At 37.9% G+C, this 7,870-nt stretch overlaps 1 long non-coding RNA gene across 1 annotated transcript; it reads right to left on the reverse strand.

The window, feature by feature from the left end:
* Positions 1-305: 305 nt before the first annotated feature.
* LOC135364636 (uncharacterized) lies at positions 306-6,678 on the reverse strand. Its single transcript, XR_010412077.1, has 3 exons — positions 6,140-6,678; positions 459-587; positions 306-354 (listed from the first exon to the last, which is right to left on the reverse strand). It is a non-coding gene; the product is annotated as an uncharacterized LOC135364636 (long non-coding RNA).
* Positions 6,679-7,870: the final 1,192 nt, after the last annotated feature.

A 7,870-nucleotide genomic window follows, 5' to 3' on the forward strand; every position in this document is an offset into this window, starting at 1 on the left:
TCGGCTCAGGTCATGATCTCAGGGTCCTGGGATCGAGCCCCACATTGGGCTCCCTGCTCAGCAGGAAGCCTGCTTCTCCCTCTGCCACTCCCCCTGCTTGTGTTCCCTCTCTCGCTGTGCCTCTCTCTGTCAAATAAATAAACAAAATCTTAAAAAAAAAAGTAACATGATATAAAAAACATTTAATGCAAAAATTTAACCAAAACAAAATTTTGATTTCACAAATTACACTTCTAAAGATTGGAGAATGAAGATAGTTAATAGTATCCTAATTTCTTTTGTTACATGGAGAATTAGTGCAGGGTACTTACTTTTATAATTAAAAAATTGTAGTTTCAAATGTTTCTGAAAAATCTGAAGTAGATGCAAAGACATATTAATTAGGAATGTATTCAGTTGTAAGCACACAATAGCCAACAAACAGTATATCCAACAATAGGGATTTATTTTTCTCTTACAACAAAAATTCCAGAGGTAGCTGGTTGGTGGTGTTGTTTCAGGAAGTAAATAATCTTGGGAGATAGATCTGTAAGTCTTGGTCCTGCCCTCCTGCTCACAAGGTAACTGCTGTGGCTCCAGCCGGTTGACTGCATCCAGCCAGGAAGAAAGAGAAAGTGGAGAATCAGATACCATAGCAGAATTGTGCTTCATTTTACTGGCCAGAACTGTATCAAGTGGCTCTGTCAACTGTTACTGAACAGAGTGAGCATTAAATGAATATTTGCTGAACGACTTCATGACTAAAACGAAGAAGCTAAAACATACCAAGCATATATTTTAATAACTTAAAGACAATGAAATTGAGCTTAAAAATAAAAGATACACTTATAATAAAAGAAACACAGTAGTGTAGGAAAGAAAATTTACCTCACCCCTCTTGTATTTTGAAAGATTAGGGAACCAAAAATCAAGGATGAAGATAGATAATATAATTTAGCAGGATTAAATAATAAATATTATTTAACAAGAATGAATTAATACATATCTATTGAAAATAGAATATGCATGTAGAATGTTCACAAAACAAGAACAGGATTTTTAAGGACACAAAGAAAACGTCTGGTGTGCCTGGGTGGCTCAGTCATTAAGTGTCTGCCTTCGGCTCAGGTAATGGTCCGGGGGTCCTGGGATTGAGCCCCCCCATCGGACTCCCTGCTCCGCGGGAAGCCTGCTTCTCCCTCTCCCACTCCCCCTGCTTGTGTTCCCTCTCTCACTGTCTCTCTCTCTGTCAAATAAATAAATAAATAATCTTAAAAAAAAAAGAGAAAACCTCAACGGATTTCAAAATATGGATATAGCATAATTACGTTTTCTGACAACTTTGGCTTTTTATCAGATTTAAATAACTAAAACAAACAAATACATTTAATCACGTGATAATTTCTTTAAAATTCCTTAAATAACTACCGAGCTAAAGGGAAAGTAAAACTATCACTACAGATCATGAACTAATACTGAGAAAGTTATTTAGAAAATTATCACATGAAGCGAATATCATAGTCAAAATCAGTAACATATACTTTCGTGATTAAATAGGAAAGAGTGAGTGACAGTTTTATGTTTCAAAGATATTGATTTATTTATTTTAGAGAGAGAGAGCGAGCACGAGCAGGGGGAGAAGCAGAGGGGAAGAGAGAACGAATCTCAAGCAGACTCCACGCAGAGCATGGAGCCCTGAGGGCCAATCTCACGACCCCTGAGATCACCGATCAGGACCCAAGCCGAAACCAAGAGTCTGTCACCCAACCAACAGAGCCACCCAGGCATCTCCAGTTTTATGTTTCAAAAGCAACAAAACAAATGTAAGTAAAATAGGGGAAATAAATAATAAGGATAAAAGCAGATATTAAAGAATTAGAGAATAGAAACAGAATAATTAGTGTTGATTAAAAAGTTCAAGGGGCAGCTTCTTTAAAAATATGTATAAAATAGGTAAAGGATACTCAGGGAAAAGTGAGAGAGTACTCAGAAATGAAATTGAGAAGTAAGAAACAGGCTATAAAATAGACATGGTAGAGAAGAAAATTAGTCTTCAATTTGCTTCCCTTCATTTAATAATCTATATTGGAAATTTTCCCTATCGGCACACAGAAATCTCTTTCTTTCTAATGGCAACATACTATTCCATCAAAAGGATATGTTTTAAAATTAAGACAGATTGGTAAATACATTGGTTGTCTTGGTTTACTTTTGCACTTTCTACATATATTGTGTGAATACATCCATATGGCAAATTCTTAGCAGCAGAATTGCTGGATCTAATGTACATGGATTTTTAACTTGAGAGCTATTGCCAAGCCCTTCTCTAGAAACAATAAGGAATACAAGTGCCTGTTTTCCCATATCCTTGCCTGGACTGGTGCCGTCAAATGTTTGGAATTTTGCTATATTAATAGACTTAAAATAGTATCTATTTTAGTTTTGAGTTGTATTTCTTTGACTATCAAAAAGTTTGGGAACTATTTCAAATTATATTGTCTACTTAATAGTTTTTCTTCCTCCCCCCCGGCCCCTGTAAACTACCTGTTTGTAATTATTCTCTTTACTATTGGATTTCTTCTCCTTTTTGTAATCGATTGCTTGAGCACTTTGTAAAATACGGAATTGATCTTCAATTTGCTGTTTTTAACAAATTTCTATTTGTCTTTTGGCAAGGGGGCTTCTTTTCCTATTGGAGAATTAAAATTCAAAAATCAAATTTATCTTTCTTTTCTGTCACAGCTTCTGGGTTGTGTGCTCTTCATTTTTAAATTGTTCCCCGGGTGGTGATTCTGCTGCCTCACATCTGAGAACCTTTACCAATAGACTGATCTCAGTTATAAAAATGTATGTGAAAATCCATATTTCTGTAAAGAATTGGTGCAACTCACCCACTACAATGAAATAGTCTATCCTGAAATTCAAGAATGGTTTACGAGTAGGAAATTGATTAGTATATTACTTCATAGCAGTATTTCAAAAGAGAAAAACAGTAATTTCTGAAGATATAAAAATGTAAGATACAGTGTAACCTATTTCTCATGGAAGAAAAGGAAACTCTTAGAAAGCTAAGAATATAATATTTCTGTAGATGATTAAGAGTAAGTGTCTTGAAGTCTAAGCCAGCATGATGTTTAATGGTGTAGCACTAGGGACAATTCCAATTAAAATTGGAAAGCTGACCAGAATTCCTACCCCTGCCATCAGCATTTCACATCATTATGAACATAATGTCCAGCACAATGTGGTAGAAAATGGAAAGAAGGTGCATGAATATTCAATGAGAGAACAAAATTATCATTATTTGCAGATGACATAAGTAAATATAGGGAAAATTCAAGGAAATCCAATTGAAAATTCCTTAGAATTAATGCAATTTCAGAAAGGAAATATTTTAGCCCATTCAGGCTGTTAGAACAAAATACCACAGACTGAAGCTTAAACAACACACATTTATTTCTCACAGTTCTGGATGCCGTAGAGTCCAAGATTAAGGTACCGGCAGATTCAGCGTCTGGTAGGAGCCCACCTCCTGGTTGGTAAACAGCTGTCTTCTCCCTATGACCTCACATGATAAAAAGGGCAAGAGAACTCTCTGGATTTCTTTTATACGGGCACTAATCCCACTAATCATGAGGGCTCTGCTCTCAAGACCTACTCCCCTCCCAAAGCCCCACTCCCAAACACCATCACACTGGGGGGTAGGTTTCAATACTATATGAATTTGTGAGGGGACACAAACATTCAATCTATTCAGGGAGGCAATAGAAAGTAAAGCTATGAAGAAATTATTTTTTTCTATACACAAATAATAAACAATTAGGAGAATTAACATAGAAAAAGTTTTTAGTTTCTTTCAGAATAACAACTAATGCTAAGTCATTGCTGTAACCCCAACAAAATATATTTCTTATCTGAAGAAATTTTAAAATCCACCTAGATCCAGCTGAAGATATAAAAGTAAACCTAAACAAAGGGATAGGTTTCTCATGTTCTTAAATGGGATGGTTAAATACTTTGAAGATATTAATTCTCAGATTAATTTTTATGCTTAATATTATGTCCGTGAAAATCTCAGTTTGGAGGGTAATTTGGTAAATGATTCTGAAGTTAATTTCAAAGAGTAAAATGGGTGCGAATAACAAAAGTTATTTTTGTAAAAGAATAGCAGTGCTGAAGGAGAGACTTTAATTTATTAGATTTCAAAATGCTTAATGATGATATTACAATTAAAAGGACACCTGCATCAAGGCAAGTTTCAAAATACACTCTGTATTGGTCCACAATGCCTTATCTGAAACTCCTGGGGCTAGGTGTGTTTTGGAATTTGAAATTTGTATTTTAGAAAGGTAATCTGGTTGTATCCTAAATAATATTTAATACTTTCAGTGGAGTCTGGACCAGTACCCCATAATCAGATACACTGATATTTCTATAATAAAAGTGGGCAGAAGACATCAAAACTATAAATGGCCTCCTACTGATATGGGTCATATTTTTCTCCCAAATGAATGTTGACACCAAACTCATGATAAAGAGCTTTCAGTTTTCAGAACTTTTGGCATTGTGGGTTATAGACTGTGGGTTGCTATGTATGTATGTCAAAGGCTGTGTTCCTGGGACTCTGGGAGGGTGATTAGGTTGCAGGATTAGGTTGGTTAGGGAGTGCCCTTAGCATCAGCATGGAAGGAAGTAGGGGATGGAAGTGAAACCAGGCAAAGGGAGAAACTGAGCTATGATTTAGTCCCAACATAGGCTTCAGCCACACAGGGAGCTGTGGGGCTAAGAGGGCCGTCAGAATTCTCCTTAGTTGGGGGGAAAGGATCTTTGTAGTCCCATATCAACCAATCACTGGTTGATGGCTGCCCCTGGAAGGAGATGTGACCCAGGACAGGGCAGTTTTTTTCTGTTGACGCAATTTCCAGAGAGGCCTGGCAACTGAGGGCTATCTTCCTATAGCTGGAGGAGTAAGTCCTTCATTCCTGAGGGGGAAGTCTGGGTGATGCATCAAGGTGTGTACTGCATGTATGGGAATGTAATATGTGATACGGAAACATCACAAACCAATGGATTAGTCAATAGTTTGGAGAACGATCTCCAGTAAAATCCTCACCTCATCCTATGTGCAAAATAAGCACAACATGAATTATAAAGTTTAATACAAAAAATAAAAAAAGCAAGCAGGAAATATGAATACATATTCTCTAGTCTTTAAAGTGGAGAAGGAAATATAAACATAAAAGCATGGAGGAAATTACAAAGTAAAAGCAAAGATTTGAGGACAATTAAACTAAAAATATTCAATATTAGAATCATCAACAAAATTAAAAGACCAAAAACAAATGAAGAAAAAAATATCAGCACAGAAAAAGTTCATGAGAATAACTTATAAAAAAAGAATAGCTTATATAAATAAGAATCTCCAATAGAAAAATGGGCAGCATTATAAATTGAGAGTTCTATAAGTATAGGAAAAATGTTGGCAAAATAAATGCAAAGAAATCCTAATTAAAACATCAAATTATCACATTTTTACCTTTGTAAAGTTCTAATCATTATGAAACATAACTTTTAATGGTGGCAAGTGTTTGCTACTTACACCGCTAATAAAAATATAAATTGTTGCCACTTACCTAGAAAACTTTTCTCTCTTTTCTGCTGGCTGATCTTATTTATTTGTTACTCTTGAACATCTTTTTTTTTTTTTTTTTAAAGATTTTATTTATTTGACAGAGAAAGACACAGCGAGAGAGGGAACACAAGCAGGGGGAGTGGGAGAGGGAGAAGCAGGCTTCCCGCAGAGCAGGGAGCCCGATGTGGGGCTCGATCCCAGGACCCTGGGATCATGACCTGAGCCGAAGGCAGCCGCTTAACTGACTGAGCCACCCAGGCGCCCCTTGAACATCTCCTTTTTGGCTGGACTCAGACTCAGAGGTGAAACCATTGAAGAGGACAGAGAGGACTCCATCTCTTGGCAATCTGTTCCTGGCATTTTTCTTTGCCCCTCATTTTCTTGATCAAAAGTTTAGCATATTCTACAGCTTCTTCCTTATTTTTCTCTGTATGCTGTTTCTTCAGAGCAATACGCCCACGTTTGTGTGGCAGGGTGCGCGAAGTAACAAGACTCTGAATCTAGGCTGCTTGGTCCCAGGTTTCTTACCTTCCTTGTTTAGGGGCTTGCTCACAACATACTGGTGGGCAGCATCTTCTTAGAGAGACTGAAAGGTCTGTGGATTCTGCCAGCTCTTTTGGGCCCCAGATGACGAGGTAAGTAGAATCAGTGAGGCCAGGAATATCCTTCTCCCCATTTTCTTACAACGACCAAGTTGAGAACCCCCAGATTGGCATCCACCGATGTGTGCTTTCTTTCTCCAGTCCTCCTTGGTCTGGGACAGGAACGCCCCTCACTCGGTAGCAGGTGGACCCGGCCACGGGTGGAGACACCTGCTTCATGGGGAAACCTTGTTTGTCCTTCCCACCAGGAGTTCACACCACAGAACCCTCCCATTCTTCACCCAGAGCGTCAGCAGCAACTTCTGTGGCGACACGCTTCTCACGAAAGGTAAGAAGTTTGCAAACATCATCCACTTCAGTGAGTTTCTGGCAGCCAGTGGCTGGGAAACAGATGTTCAACTTCATCCCAAAGCAGCCCAGCGCCTCTGAAGAGCCATGAAAAAGAGCTAGAAAACTTTTTGATAATTGATTCAAGAGCCTTAAAAATCTTTGTACCCCTTTACCCTGAAATTCATTTTTTTTCTGAAATTCATTTTAAAAGGAATCTCTGCTAAGGAACAACTCAACGATTCAAAGAAATATCTGTGCAGGAGGATTTTCATTGCATTATTGTATACAATAAGCAAAGAATTGGAAACAATATCTCAATAATATAGAAATTTAATAAATGACTATGCATGCATAAAATTAAATGTTATAGACATTAGAAAAACCAAATGACATAAAAATGCTTACAAGATTATATAAGTAAAATGTAGCATATAAAGCTATACATGGAACATCTATCTACCTTTTATATCTGTCTATGTAGCATCTATTTTGCTACTTGCCTATCTATCTATCTATCTATCTATCTATCTATCTATCTATCTATCTATCATCTATCTATCTATTATCTATCTATCTATCTATCTATCTATCTATCTATCTATCTATCTATCATCTATCTTTCTACCTATCTACCCACCCATCTATCTAACCATCATCTGTCATCTGTCACCTTAAAAAAGAGAATAAAAATAATAAACCAAAACGTTAATGGTGCTCATCTCTGGGTGTTAGAGTATAGCTAATTTACATTTCCTATAGGATCCAGTCTTGTTTTGTACACATCCAAGAAAGTTTCCTTAGTGCAGCGACACCCACGGGGAATCAAACTGACAGCAGAACCTGGTGAGGAGTCCTTGCCCTGTCCCTGCAGGCTGAGCCACGCTGGAACTGAGATACTGACCCTACTCGGTCTGGAGGCTCAGTCTCTCCAAACCTCTGGCAAATGATCACGTTCTCTTATGACAGCCTGCACTCTGTTCCCAGTCATGCTATCCACGCAGACAACTGCAGCGTTCATCACACAAACCAACAAAATCTAGTGCACACTGAGGCCATTGCTCAGTGGAGGAGACCTGGCCGGTGTTCGTACTCTCGCCCTGGCTCCTGTCCTTTCGTCCTTCCCGAGGCTTGCCCGGTTAACCTCTCTGCCCTTCCTGCTAACGAGCTAATGGATACTCAGAGAGTGCAGCCCAAACCAAATATTAGACTGTTAGTCAGACTGGAATGTTCCTCAGTCATGTATATGAATAGTGTTTGCAGTTTGGGGTTATCCACATGACCCGCCTCTCATTATCACAGATGACAAAGAACCGACTGTATTCATAAC

This window comes from Mirounga angustirostris, unplaced genomic scaffold (assembly GCF_029215605.1).
Source record: "Mirounga angustirostris isolate CCGP_5_RB_7025 unplaced genomic scaffold, mMirAng1.0.hap1 SCAF_6, whole genome shotgun sequence".
Classification (NCBI taxonomy): Eukaryota; Metazoa; Chordata; class Mammalia; order Carnivora; family Phocidae; genus Mirounga; species Mirounga angustirostris.